At 32.6% G+C, this 15,772-nt stretch overlaps 1 long non-coding RNA gene across 2 annotated transcripts in view; it reads right to left on the bottom strand.

Annotated features, from left to right (window-relative positions):
• LOC136039499 (uncharacterized) overlaps positions 1-15,772 on the bottom strand; it is a 110,929-nt gene that overhangs the window by 44,676 nt on the left and 50,481 nt on the right. Inside the window, exons 6-7 of one of the 2 annotated variants that reach the window (XR_010620462.1) lie at positions 12,224-12,825; positions 6,579-6,747 (exon numbers count right to left, since the gene is read on the bottom strand). This is a non-coding gene — a long non-coding RNA (uncharacterized LOC136039499). Of the gene's footprint in view, positions 1-6,578; positions 6,748-12,223; positions 12,826-15,772 lie in introns of those variants that run through there. The other variant, XR_010620461.1, reaches the window with a different exon arrangement.

Genomic DNA, 15,772 nt, shown 5'->3' with positions numbered 1-15,772 from the left:
GAGCTGTGCAAAATATTTTTGCTGATTTATGAGCTGGATAATTTTGCTCATATTATTACCCTTGGATAGACAGACTTAATTTTGCTGATATGAGTATCTTAAGAATAAATTGTACAAAATATCTAGGAGTTTTAATTGATGAATGTCTTAGTTTTAGAGAGCACATAGATCCGCTGTCTTAAATTAGTCTTGGTTCGCTTAGTTGAAGTACATTTTCCCAAGAGATATTTTTAGAACACTGTATTATTCCTTAATTCATCCTTATCTGCTGTATTTTTGTACCGTTTGGGGTAGTACATTTCCTTCTCATCTCCATCATATTCGAGTTTGGCAGAATGAAGCGCTTCGAGTGTTATGTGGTGTTGGTTTTAAAGACTCGGTACGAAAGAGATATATAGATTGTAAAATCTTGCCTTTAACAGGACTTATTACTTTTTATCAAAGCATGTTTATATATAAATATTTTCAAAATTGTTTACCAATATGTTTTAAAAGTACGTTTGAATTAAGAAGTGATATTCATACACATTTTACGAAGAAGTCCAATACAATTCGTCGTTCGCTTCCTATTACCTGTAGATCACAATTTTCTATTCGGCATCTAAGACCCCATGCATGAAATTGTTTACCTATGACTTTAATAAAAATTGATAATTTTCGTTAATTTCGGTGGGAATTAAAGCTATTTTGCCTTAATATTTATGGTTTTGATAGTTGAGTGGACCTCAAGTGGAGCCAGGATGTTGGTTTAGTTTTAGGCGATACTGGTCAAGTGGTTTTAGTTTCTTTTTGTTTTGACTTTTTGAGCTGTAATCCTGTATCGATCGAAATGCAGAAAAATTAAATATTTATTTTTTCTTTTCCTGTTCTTTTCTTTTTTTCTTTTCCTTTTCTTTTGTTTAATTTTTTTATTTTCCTATCCTTTTTCGTATTGTTTTTATTTGTATGTGTATTGGGGTTGTAAGCCCAATAAGCTCTGCTTCAGGGCATTTGCTTGTTTTGTTTTGTTTATTAATGTTAATAAACCCGTCTTTCTCTCAACCATACTCAGCATATCAGAAAACCATGCTGCAGCGATTTCAAGTCCCTAACTATAAAACGCAAAGTTACGTATTTTGTATATAATCATGGAGGCATTTGTATGTTTGTTTGTTGGTGCTGTTGTTGTTTTTTTTTGCCCTTCCAAATATAACAATATCAACCAATGACCCTGAAATAACAAGAGAAGGCTCATCCAAACCGAGACTTTACGTTCTAGTACATTTTAGAAGTAGAAAAAAGGTTGTTTCTAAGCAAAGTGACGCTTCCTGTCATTTGTGCTGCGAATCTGTTTTAGGCGCCACGACGCTGTATGTTGCGGTAGAACCAACAGAGCTTATTGAAAACGTACAGGCAAAAACACCGCGAAATTTACAATAGTAGTTAGTTAAGATATTTTAATTACATATTTTAATAAAGTTTTTAATTGTTTTAAAAAGTAAAATTCTGGCAAAGAGTCAAACTTTAGTGTAAAGAGCGAGGGGTTGCGGAGGGGACAACCCATTTCATATAAGGAGTAATGTCTGTTCGTTTTAAGTTTTAATGTCGCTCCTTACTTTCAGTTAAAAAAACTAGTTTTTTTGTTTAATTTCTGAACAATGAAATTTGCATATTAATTTTTTTTTTTTTTTTTTTGGCTAAATGGCTTTCTCTTAGGTTTGATCAGACTAGTTTGAGAAATAAAGGGTGAGGAAGGAGGCCTAGTTGCCCTCCTATTTTTCGGTTACTTAAAAAGGCAACTAGAACTTTTAATTTTTAACGAACGTTTTTATTAGTAAAAATATATGTAACTTAAGAATTAACTTACACAACAAACTTTTATATTCTTATATTTTTATTATGTATATGAGGGGGTTTGTCCCTCGTTAATACCTGGATCTTTACCCTAAATCTTAAGTTTTGTCCCAATTCTTTAATAATGATCCCTGAATCAGAAAGGCCGTAGAATAAATAGTTGAAATTACTAAAAATACTTTAGCATAAAGAGCGAGGTATTTATCTCCTCCTAAATACCTCGCTCTTTAAGCTAAAGTATTTTTAGAGCCCCTCATATGCGTAATAATCTCCGTTCGTTTTAAGTTTTAACGCTACTCCTTACTTTCAACTGAAAAAACTTTCTCAAGTTTATTTTTTCATTGTTTTTTATAGTAATGCTAGAAAAACCCGTGCACTTTTCATTTAATTTCTCTTCCCCACAGACATATTCCTCCAAGGAAAGATCCTCCCACATATCCCCCTCCCCTCAACCCCACCCCCAAACCAAAAAATCCCCCGAAGATGTCTGTACACTTCCCAATAACCATTTCTGTATGTAAACACTGGTCAAAGTTTGTAACTTGCAACCCCTCCCCCAGGGACTGTGGGGGATTAATTCATCCCCAAAGACATAGTTATTATGGTTTTTAACTATGCAGAACAAAATGGCTATCTCGAAATTTTGATCCTAGATGCCCTCCAATTTTTTTGGTTACATAAAAAGGACACTAGAACTTTTCATTTCCGTTAGAACGATCCTTCTTACGAAATTCTAGGACCAATTGGTCGATACGATGACCCCTGAAAAAAAAAAAAAAAAAAAAAAAAAAAAAAAAAAAAAAAAAAAAAAAAAAAAACACGCACCGATGATCTGTCTTCTGGCAAAAAAAATATGAAATTCCACATTTTTGTAGATAGGAGATTGAAATTATAGCTGTAGGGTTCTCTGATACGCTAAATGCGATGGTGTGATTTTCGTTAAGATTCTATGACTTTTAGGGGGTGTTTCCCCTATTTTCCAAAATAAGGCAAATTTTCTCAGGCTCGTAACTTTTGATGATAAAGACTAAATTTGATGAAACTTATATATTTAAAATCAGCATGAAAATCCGATTCTTTCGATGTATCTTTTAGCATCTAAATTGAGCCGGGTCGCTCCTTACTACAGTTCATTACCACGAACTGTTTGATAGCAATATGCCATTCACTTGTAGTATTCGGTATAGAACGTTTTTCTAGACAGCTCAAATCCTATCCTCCAAAAATCCTCATATATATGGGTGCTGTTTTGTCCTTGTAAGTAAAAACATGTTATAAATAACGCCCATATTCCGTTAGTTTTGTCTGACATTTACAATTTCATATTAAAAACGCATCGGCATATCGTTGCTTATTAATGGACATTGTACAGATTTCAAGGTCGTTAAATTGTTGCTTGCGAAAAAGGCTTTTATATTTATCATTCGGATTTTTCTGCTCTGTAGTTTCTTTTTTCAGATGATAACGTCTATTAAACCTCTTTAAAAAATGAAAAAAAAAATTTGCCCTCCGAAATATAATCATATCAACCAATGACCCTGAAATAACAAGAGAAGGCTCATCCAAACCGAGACTTTACGTTCTAGTACATTTTAGAAGTAGAAAAAAGGTTGTTTCTAAGCAAAGTGACAATTCCTGTAATTTGTGCTGCGAATCTGTTTCAAACGCCACAACGCTGTATGTTGCGGTAGAACCAACAGAGCTTATTGAAAACGTACAGGCAAAAACACCGCGAAATTTACAATAGTAGTTAGTTAAGATATTTTAAAAAAAATAAAAAAGGGGGGAAATAAAAGAAAAGAAAATGATAGAAACTAGGGTAATTTCAATAATTTTTCATAAATATATGTGTAGCTTATTTGCATTAAGATCATCTCTAGAAAAAAAAAACCAACAATGTTGAAAACTCCTTCACGTGTTTTCTTTTAACTTTCTCTTGCATCGCTGAAGAAGGAAGGTGGTGACCTAACAGAAAATTCGCCTAATATTTTAGTTGGCAAAAAATAAATCCTTCTTAATCTTTAGTTTTTTTTTATTATTTTCAAAGAAGAACGGAAAGATAGAGACAAATAACAATTTTTTATTTATTTAATTCATGCAAAAAATTGGTATTAAATCTATCTGTAAAATAATATATCAGTTCAAAATTTATTAGCTGTGGTGAAAAATAAATTAGTTTCATTTAGTTTTCATTTTGAAGCAAATATACTACATGTTTTAATATTAAGACAATTTAGATCACGGTCCAAAGACGATCCAAAGTGCGGATGCAAGAGCGCCATCTATTTCAGAACAAAGATTGTCAAGATTTGAAGCACAGAAAAACCTTATGGTGTCTTTCTTGCAATTGATAGCAATATGCCGTTCACTTGTAGTATTCGGGTTAGAGCATAGACAAGGGTATGTCCCAAGGTCATATGCATGGCTCTAGAAAATACTAAAATATTAATCATGTCACATGTCCCCTGTTGGCTTCCACGTAGTTTATTTTTATTCGAGTCGTATCGTTCACATTTCCGTTCGAAAAATATTTCCTTTCAATTCTCCTTCACGTGTTTTCTTTTAACTTTCTCTTGCATCGCTGAAGAAGGAAGGTGGTGACCTAACAGAAAATTCGTCTAATATTTTAGTTGGCAAAAAATAAATCATTCTTAATCTTTAGTTTTTTTAATTATTTTCTAAGAGGAACTGAAAAATAGAGACAAATAACAATGTTTTTATTGTTTCAAATCCGTTTATAAAACGAAATTTGCATATTAATTAATTACAATTAATCGGAAGATTTTGAGAAAAAAGAGCGAGGGAGGAGGCCTAGTTACCGTCCAATTTTTTGATTACTTAATGGCAACTAGAAGTTTTAATTTGTTTACAAACGTTTTCATTGGTAAAAAATACACGTAACTTACGAATTAATTTACGTAACGAACTTCTATATTCGTATGTTTTTATTGAGTATATGAGGGGGGTTCAACCCTCGTCGATACCTCGCTCTTTACACTAAAGCTTAAATTTTGTCCCAATTCCTTAAGAATGACCTCTGAATCACAAAGGCCATAGAATAAATAGTTAAATTACTAAAAATACTTTACGATGATTTACGAAAAATACTTTACTTTACGAAAGATGCTCCCACGTAACCCCCCTTCAAATCTCCCCCCAAACCAAAAAATCCCCCTGAAAACGTCTGTACACTTCCCAGTAACCATTACTATATGTAAACACAGGTCAAAGTTTGTAACTTGCAGCCCCCCTCCCACGGCGAATTCAGGGGAGTAAGTCTTCCCCAAATACATAGTTATTAGGTTATTCGACTATGGTGAATAAAATGGCTATCTCAGAATTTTTATCCGGTAACTTTGGAGAAAATATGAGCGTGGGAGGGGGCCTAGGTGCCCTCCAATTTTTTGGTCACTTAAAAAGGGCAAGTCGTCCCAAAGACATAGTTATTAGGTTATTCGACTATGGTGAATAAAACGGCTATGTCAGAATTTTGATCCGGTAACTTTGGGGAAAAAATTAGCGTGGGAGGGGACCTAGGTGCCCTCCAATTTTTTTGGTCACTTAAAAAGGGCACTAGAACTTTTATTTCCGTTAGAATGAGCCCTTTTGCAACATTCTAGGACCACTGAGTCGATACGATCACCCCTGGAAAAAAAAAACAACAACAAAACAAAAACAAATAACACGCATCCGTGATTTGTCTTCTGGCAAAAAATGCTAAATTCCAGATTTTTGTAGATAGGGGCTTGAAACTTCTACAGTAAGGTTCTCTGATGGTGTGATTTTCGTTAAGATCGTATAACTTTTAGGGAGTATTCCCTCCTATTTTCTAAAATGATGCAAATCATCTCAGGCTCGTAACTTTTGACGAGTAAGACTTTTGACTTGATGAAAATCATATATTTCAATTTTTTGAGTTTTGGTTACTATTGAGTCGGGTCGATCCTTACTACAGTTCGTTACCACAAACTGTTTGATATGAGTGATAGCGGCATGAATCCGTTAACTCTTATTAGAGATTATTATACGTAAACTATAGACAAATTTTAAAGCTTATAACCCTTTTCCCGTCTGTCGGGGAGTCAAGTTATCCTCAAAGACATAGTTATTGAACTTCTGAACTATACTTAACAAAATGGCCATCTCAAAATTTTGACAGGGGGCTAGTGCCCCACAAAAGGGGCAATGAGCCCTCTCCCGACGTTCTAGGACCATTGGCTTCTAGTTCATTGACCCTATCTCCATAAAATAAACTGTATTATTTCTAAATCATTTAAATTAAATACTCTTTTCAAACGTTGTATTTTATTTTAAGAAAAATTCATCATAAAAATAATTGTTATAAAAAAAAATCCGGAATAGACCTCTCTTTAAAGTACAAGACAAATTAAAAGTGTTATATGCAAACAAATCTGAACATAAGGAAAACATAAACTCATTCACATATAAAAGATAAATACTTGAACGAAGCCTTAACCTACTCATCCAGGGTAAACAACTAGAAGGAGTAAGGGCAGAGAAGGACCTAGGAGTAGTAACTGATAATGAATTGAAATTTCATAGCCATATGCTGACACAGGTTGCTGATGCTAACATAGCCCTTGCGTTTATTTCATCTCAAGAAAACCTTTTAAGGTTTTATTAAATTCTACACTTTTAAGAGAAAAATAAGTCTCAGAATGCGAGATAAAAATGTTCTCATTTTTTTTAAATGAGGTCTTTTTTAAAACTTACCCTCTTAGATTTTTAAGGTCATGTCAAGGGGTCATGTTACAAATATTGTAAAAATTAAGCCGGCGTTAGAAGTTTCAGAGTACTTTAGATCTTTCTCTAGGTATATCCTATGATTGATCCCCCATGAGTAAGGGAGGTGCGGAATTTCATCCCCTGAGTTTATTTTTTGAGCACTTGTACCTAAAAAAAGATGAAATAATCTGTAATTAATTTGTATGTTGGATGTACTGTCCTTACTGTTGTTCGCACTTACTTGCATAGCTCTGTAACGAATCAGGATTTGACTTGATAAAAATTAAATTAAAAAACAAAAATAGTTTCTCCAACTGAAGATAAAGAGCAGCAATAAAACTTAAAACGACCAAATATACTTCGTATATGAGGGGGAGGGGGCTGTCCCTACCTATATCCTTGATTTTTACGCAAAAGTCTCGATGTTTTCTAGAAATATCTCATTAAAATTCGAAGGTCCTTTTGCTTGAGCATTATTTCTTAAAGAATTTTGACGAAAAGTCAAACTCTAGCGTAAAATGCGAGAAAGAACGGAATAATCCATTCTGTATTCCTCATGTATGGAATAATTTCTAATCGTTTTTACTTTTAATCTTACCTCCTTACTTTCATTCAAAAAACTTAGTTTTTTTATTTCTAACAGTTTTTCAAACCATTCCAGGAAATCACCTCCTCCACCGTGAAAAATTTACCTCCGGAAACGCATTCTCCTCATATTGAACCAATGGGCAAATTACGTAGCTTACAAGCCTTTTTCCAAGGACTATCAGGGTCCATATAATTTCCAAAGGCATTGTTACTGGTCCTTTCAACTATGCTGAGCCAAATGGCTATCTAAAACATTTGATACGGTGCCTTAGGAGGAAAAAGGGGCGTGGGAAGGAGGCTAGTTGCCATTAAATACATTTTGTCACTTAAAAAGGAAAATGATTTTTTTTTCAATTTAAATGAGCCCTCTCCCAATCTTCTAGGATCACAAGTTCGATTTGAGCTGTAATCCTGTATCGATCGAAATGCAGAAAAATTAAATATTTATTTTTTCTTTTCCTGTTTTTTTCTTCTTTTTCTTTTCCTGTTCTTTTCTTTTTTTCTTTTCCTTTTCTTTTCTTTAATTTTTTTATTTTCCTATCCTTTTTCGTATTGTTTTTATTTGTATGTGTATTGAGGTTGTAAGCCTAATAAGCTCTGCTTCAGGGCATTAAAGCTATTTTGCCTTAATATTTATGGTTTTGATAGTTGAGTGGACCTCAAGTGGAGCCAGGATGTTGGTTTAGTTTTAGGCGATACTGCTCAAGTGGTTTTAGTTTCTTTTTGTTTTGACTTTTTGAGCTGTAATCCTGTATCGATCGAAATGCAGAAAAATTAAATATTTATTTTTTCCTGTTTTTTCTTTTTTTTTCTTTTCCTTTTCTTTTTTTCTTTTCCTTTTCTTTTCTTTAATTTTTTATTTTCCTATCCTTTTTCGTATTGTTTTTATTTTTATGTGTATTGGGGTTGTAAGCCCAATAAGCTCTGCTTCAGGGCATTCGCTTGTTTTGTTTTGTTTATTGATTTTAATAAACCTGTCTTTCTCTCAACCACAATCAGCATATTAGAGAACAATGCTGCAGCGATTTCAAGTCCCTAACTATATAACGCAAAGTTACGTATTTTGTATATAATCATGGAGGCATTTGTATGTTTGTTTGTTGGTGCTGTTGTTGTTTCTAAGCAAAGTGACAATTCCTGTAATTTGTGCTGCGAATCTGTTTCAGGCGCCACAACGCTGTATGTTGCGGTAGAACCAACAGAGCTTATTGAAAACGTACACGCAAAAACACCACGAAATTTACAATAGTAGTTAGTTAAGATATTTTTTAAAGAAATAAAAAAGGGGGGAAATAAAATAAAAGAAAATGATAGAAACTAGGGTAATTTCAATAATTTTTCATAAATAATAATAATAAAAAAAAATAATTTTCAACATAAAATCAATGACAAGAAAAAAAAAAGCCAAACAAAAAAACAACAGAGAAGCCAGAAAAACCAGAAAAAACAAAACACGAAGCTGAAAGTGCAAAACAGAAGAAACAGAAATGAGACTGTGATCAAAAATTTAATTAAGAGCTTCCATTGAAGACGTTTTTAGTTGGCATAATTCTTATATGTTTAGCATGGTAATGTTATCTGTCTCAATGTTTATAATCATATTTTTATTCAATAGCCTCTGAAATCCTTTAAAAATTAACTTTACAGAAAATAAAACAACATTTATGAAAATTATACTCATTCTGATATAGCAATTTTTGATATTGCAATTTTGTACAATTAAATAGTAGCCTCAGATTCGTAGCTTATAAGCCTTTTAACGTTTGCAATGAAACAAATTAAAAACATCTGCAAAATACGTACTTAGTAAGTTTTGATTTATAGGGGTCTAACCATAATTCTGTAGGCTATGTTGGTTGACTTTCAATCTTTTTATTACTTCCTTGAACATACCTGTATAATCACAAGTCAAAATATTAACATCATATTTGTATAAAAAAAAGTTTAAGACTGAAAGGGGCGGTACCTGAAGGTGGAATAGAACAAAGAGCCACAATACAGCCCTATATTAAAATCAAATACCTTAATATCTTCAATATCGAACTGAAAGTTTTCTATAAAACTAAAATAAAATAATTTCCAAAGTGTAAGAACTACTAGTGATCTTGAATTTTTCTAAACAATTACTTTTTTTTGCTGTGTAAAAGCTATTCCTGAGTAATTGTCTGCTTCTACTGCGAGGGCCTTTTAGGTATATAATTTGAAGTTTCAGGGATTTCTTTAGAAGTTTAATTTTATTCCAAAGTAAGCTGCAAAATCTACATCACAGTAATATAGTCAAAAATTCTTTAGGTAAAACTTAAAATTAAATATCCGGCAAAAGATTCTCCAGAAAAACTGTCATACCAGACATGGGCTGTACAACCTTAATAGCAACACGAGCGACGCAATTAAAAGGTTGGATTTCCCATCACACGGTTGTAATGCCGGTGTCAGAGCTGTTACGATTGTAACGCTGTATAATTGGTTAAACGTTCAAAAGTAGGCGGGGCCAACAGCATATAAATACTGCTATTCATTACTTGGTTTTATCAGTTGCAAAATAACTGTCAAACTGTAAACGTGTTTTAATTTGTGAGACATTAAAAGTCTTATATTTAAAAGATCAACAAGCTATTAGCCACAGAAATATCAAATCCTGTGTGGGTCTTAAGAAAATGGGAGCTCAACATAACCAGGCTAGTGCTAGTGCGGTTAGTGGACCATTGATAACTCTAGAAAAGGCTAAATTAAAATTGAAGAATATCCTAGTGAAACTCCTCAAACTAAGCAACGATCAAGCAGAAGGTGCCTCTAAAAATGTGTCAAGACTTGTTCAAGCTTTAATTGATCAAAAAATTCAACCTGACGAATTTACACAAAGAATCCAAAAGGAACTAAATTTGTCAGAGAATCGGAGCTTATCCCCCTTCCTTCAGAAAATACTACCATACTTTCGGTATTCTTTGGCTACAGGTGATATAAAAATTGATGGACTTGTTCCGCCATCTCTAAATTCAGCACCGGCTCTACCACCAGTTGTCCCAGCTAGTCCCATGTCCCCACTTGGCTCCGAAACGGTCGCAAATGCTCCAATAATCAGAGCCATTCAGCCTAAACAATTTCAAAGCCCCCAAACTCAAATAACTGTCCAAGCTCCTGTTGCTACCCAACATACAATTGGTGCACCACCTGAATCGCCTAGAACCCCAAATATACAAAACAGAATAGGCATCCCGAAAGAAAAGGTACCCTATAGGAATTTGGAAACTCCTAATCAGCTCAAAACAGTTAATAAAGGAATAGAAAGCCCTGTGTCCATGTGTAGTTTTGTCCAAAAGAGTATCATATCCAAAGAAAACAAATTCAGCTCGTCTCTTAATTCCTTGACTGTCATTAGTGGTGATGATGATATCAATGACGTGGCAACGATGGGTGGGGTCAATTTAGCAGAAGAATCTCAAAGACTCCTAGGTCCCACTAAATTAGTTGGAACTCAAATCCGATCAGTTAAAAACGAAGTATTTTTTCCTCCAACGCCATTACAAGGAAAAGTGCGGAAAGTCTTATCTCGATATCCTGGTATAGAAGAGATATCCCCAGATTTCATTACCCTGCTTAGTCACGCTGCTCAAGAACGACTAAAAAATATATTGGAACGCCTATCGGTTGTCACGGAACATAAAATGGAATTTATTAAGAACAAAGAAGATTATTATGTTGGTCACGATGTTAGAGCTCAAATTAAATTTCTCGAAGACTTAGAGAAAGCAAAAAGAAAAAAACAGGAAGAAAACGAAAGGGAAACATTACTAAAGGCTGCCAAATCCAGATCTAGGACTGAAGACCCTGAACAGCAAACAAAGCTAAGAGCCAAAGTTAAAGAGATGCAAAGGGTGGAGATGGAAGAGATGTGTCAAGCGGAAGCCAATCGTACAGCGTTACAAGCAATCGGCTCGAGAAAGAAGCCAAAATTGGAAACAGTAGCAACCAGAGTCGCTCAGATGCCTTATTCTCCAAGACTTAAGAGACCGACTGTTCGCGAAATGCTATTTATATTAGAGGAAGATAAAGAAACTTGTAGGTCATCATTGTTGTATAAAGCCTTTGTCACTTATAGAGAATAGAATTGAACGCAGTATTAGAAATTGTATGCTATGTTGGCCTAAATTCTTTTCAACATCAAAGAAATTTACAGGATTGCATGTTTGGAAAATTCTTGTTTGCTACACATCAAAATTTTATTTCTTAAGCAAGCTTTAAATTCTTTGTTGAAGGTGAGATTAAAAAAAAAAAAAAAAAAAAAAAAAAAAAAAAAAAAAAAAAAAAAAAAAAAAAAAAAAAAAAAAAAAAAAAAAAAAAAAAAAAAAAATGCCCCTTAAAGATACGAAAGTATGCCTAGTGGACGCGTCCTCGTTCGCAAGGGGCGGACTAATGGTCTCCACGGTAACCATTAGACTAAGTCCACAGGAAGAATTTTTTTTGTAAAATGTAAAAAGTAATTATAACAAACAACACATTTTACCTTTTTTTTTTTAATATAAAAATTTAATATAAAAGCCAACTATTCTTAAACAGCTTACTAAATTTGTAACACTTAAATCTCCATCCAACCTTCATAATATGGGTTCATAAAAGCACACTATTAAAATATGCCATACTGAGATAAAGAACTTACCCAAAGAGAAGATAAATTAATACATTATGTATATATATATATATATATATATGTATATATGTATATATATATATATATATATATATAAATATATATATATATATATATATATATATATATATATATATATATATATATATATATAAATCCATTATTAATAAAAAAAAAATTAATAGTGATTTTAAGAATCAAATTAAGATTAATAATTGATAATATCATATAATATCAAATAATTGATAATAATATAATTGATATATATATATATATATATATATATATATATATATATATATATATATATATATATAATATATATATAAATATATATATATATTTTATGATAAAATAATTAAAGATAAAAAAAAAAGTAAAAACTACTCATAAAAACCAAAAAATTACCTCAATTACCTCAGGCGATAGTTTACTGAGCCTGATTGTTGGCTTCATCATTCAGTATCCTTAGAGCCTTTTGGCAGTTTAATCCAATTATCAGTTTTACACTCTTTACACTAGATTTATCCTTCTCTACAATTTCCACAACTCTATCACCATCAACAACTACTTTGCCAGATTTCTCCATCAGGCTTTCTTCAATCAAAATAGAACCACCACTACCACCATCTACTTGCATCATCTACATGACTTTTGTGAGGTTTATTCTTTGTCCTGTTTAAGTTTTCTTTTTTTTTTACCTTTTTCTTGAGGCGCTTTATCAAGTGTTTCTGTGTCATTTAAAATTGAGATTTGCTCACTACTTGGCATTTTCACAGTGTTTTGTACAACCTGCACTGGTGAGCCAACACTACTTGGATTCACAATTGGAGAATATTTGTGTGAAATCTGGTCATGTATTTGTGCTGGGAGCGTTGAGTCTGAGATGGGTGAATTTGTGACATCAGACTTAGTTGTGAAGTCTCTACACTCAAAGCAACAGAGGCAGGAGATAGTGGCGAAGACCCTGGAGACTACATTGGGGCATAAAAGCTCACGTGCTGCATTATCTAAAAGTTCAAGATAAATAATTCAAAACAAAATAAAGAAAAGAATTACAACATATAATTAGCTACATTTGACGTTGCACTACGCGATTTTGAGGTGCCTCAGGTAATTGATGATGCTTCTGTAAGGCAATCTTTCTTCTCAAAGCGTCAGTTTTAACAACTTTAAAAACTTTGCCAACAAAATGCTGCCTTTTCTATGAAAAACCAGCTTGTCATTTTCTATACTCTTTAAAAATGGAAGAAATGCTGCATTTAAGCAGCATTAGATTTAGAACATACCTTTAATATAAAACAAAATATGTTACTAATGGTTTTGACACAAAACGGCATATTTTCTAAAATGGACAGAAAATACATTTTACAAATTATCCACGTCCTTCTCTAACATAACTATATTATTTCTACAGATATTGTCACATATTGATAGATCTGTATGTCTGAAGGTGGTGATTTCGAAGAAGCCCTTGTAGTCTAACAAACAAAAACAACCAAAGATTGCTTTAACTAAATAAAGCAATTAAACAATTAATTTCTAATCCACAAAATTAAAAAAAAGAATCCTGCATTAAAGAACAAAATATATACAGCGTTGCGGGGTAAGATTTTTTTTGCGGGGTAAGGGGGCTAAATGGCTTTCGCTTAGTTTAGTTTTAGGTCCCCCCACCCAATTTTTTGGTCACTTAAAAAGGGCACTAGAACTTTTAATTTCCGTTAGAATGATCCCTCTCATGAGATTCTAGGACCACTGGGTTGATACCATCACCCCTGGAAGAAAAAAAAAAAAAAAAAAAAAAAAAAAAAAAAAAAAAAAAAAAAAAAAAAAAAAAAAAAAAAAAAAAAAAAAAAAACGCACCCGTGATCAGTCTTCTCGCAAAAAATACGGAGTTCCACATTTTTTTAGATAGGACCTTGAAACACCTACAGTAGGGCTCTCTGATACGCTGAGTGTGATGGTGTGATATCCTATGACTTTTAGGGAGTGTTTCCCCCATTTTTTGAATTTTTTTTTTAGTGTTCTTTAACAGAGAACTGGAAATGAGAGACAAGCAATCAATATATAAAAAATACAACGATTCATGCAAAGAAACGCTAATCGCATCTATTCATAAAATAATATATCTATTCAAAATTATTAGTTGTGGTTAAATATAATTTTTTTTCATTTAGTTTATATTTTGAAGCCAACATGTTACATGTTTTCCTTTAAAAACAAGTTAGACCATGGCAAATACAAGAGCGCCATCTATTCCAAAATAAAGATAACTTTTTCAAGATCTAAAGCATAGAATAACAATGTGGTGTCTTTCTTGCCAATGATAGAATTTCGCATTCCGCGTGAAATAGAATTTACTTGTAGCGTTCCGTTTTGGAGATTTTGTTAGATATCTTAAATACTTTGTACAAAATATTCTCTTCAATGGGGGCTGTTTTGCCACGTACGTACAATGCTGTTAAAAATTACGCCCATATTCTGTTTTGGTTTCGTCTGACATCTACAATTTTTTTTTTATTAATAAATAAGAGAATATAAGAGAAAAAAGAATAAGAGAATACATATTTTTGTTTTGTGAGCATACGATCTGAACATCTATTTCACAAATGATATCAAAGTTAATAACAAACAACTCAAGAATAAAAAAATATCTAATCTATGATATTTAAAGTAGTTCATGCTTTCTTCATACTTACATCATGTTTTACACCCCTTATCAGATACCTAAAATTTTACCCCAATCCCCATTAGTATTTTAATATATTATCCCTCCTCCTACAGAGAAATGCAATAGGCACGTCTGAGTGTAACGTGGCAAGTATAATCTACCTTTCAGCAATTGCTACTTAGTAAACATAATTTTGCATGCTTATGTTTAAATCTTCTTATTTCACTCCCCCTCCCCCCAGAAAAAAAGCAACAAAACAAGATGCTAGGCTGCAAAATATATTTTTTTATATAAATCGTAAGAAATTAACGATTTTTTCCATTGTAAAAGCATAGAACAATGCCAAATTTTGAATCGGACATAAACTTAAGTACTCACAATCCAAATTCAAAAGAAATCTAAACCCTAAAAAATTTACTTAGTTTTAATAAATCTGGATTTTGGCGAATGTATAGTAAAACTGACTGCATACAAAATGGTCTTCCCTAGAAAATCAAGAAAGAAATTCAAAAGAGAGCAAATAATTTAAGTTTTGGACTGGATTTTTTTTTGGGGCTAAATGGCTTTTTCATAGTTTTAATCGGAAGATTTTGAAAAAAAGGAGCGAGAGAAGAGGCCTAGTTGCCCTCCAATTTTTTGATTACTTAAAAAGGCAACTATAACTTTTAATTTTTTAAGAACGTTTTCATAAGTAAAAAATATACGTAACTTACGAATTAACTTACGTAGCGAACTTCGATATTCGTATGTTTTTATTGCGTATATGAGGGGGCTCACCCCTTGTCGATACCTCGCTCTTTACACTAAAGCTTAAATGTTGTCCCAATTCCTTAAGAATGACCCCTGAATCACAAAGGCCGTAGAATAAGTAGTTGAAATTACTAAAAATACTTTAACGTAAAGAGCGAGGTATGACGAGGAGGTAAACCCCTCATATGCATAATAACTTCTGTTCCAATAAATACCCGATTAGTAATATTTCTAAATCATATAAATTAAATACTCTTTTCAAACGTTGTGTTTTATTTTAACTGTTATAAAAAAAAAAAAAAAAAATCCGGAATAGACCTCTCTTTAAAGTACAAGACAAATTAAAATTGTTATATGCAAAACAAATTTGAACATAAGGAAAAAATAAACTCATTCAAATATAAAAACACGAGATTGAAACGTGTCACGTGTTGAAAAATCATCATGTGATGTCACGTGAAAAAGACACGTGGTCAAAACGTTTCGCTTTCTTTGGCAATAACACCGAAAGATTTTGACCGTTGGGAACATTTCCA

The sequence above is a fragment of the Artemia franciscana genome, chromosome 19 (assembly GCF_032884065.1).
Source record: "Artemia franciscana chromosome 19, ASM3288406v1, whole genome shotgun sequence".
Lineage (NCBI taxonomy): Eukaryota > Metazoa > Arthropoda > Branchiopoda > Anostraca > Artemiidae > Artemia > Artemia franciscana.
This window is presented reverse-complemented; position numbering and strand designations above follow the sequence as displayed.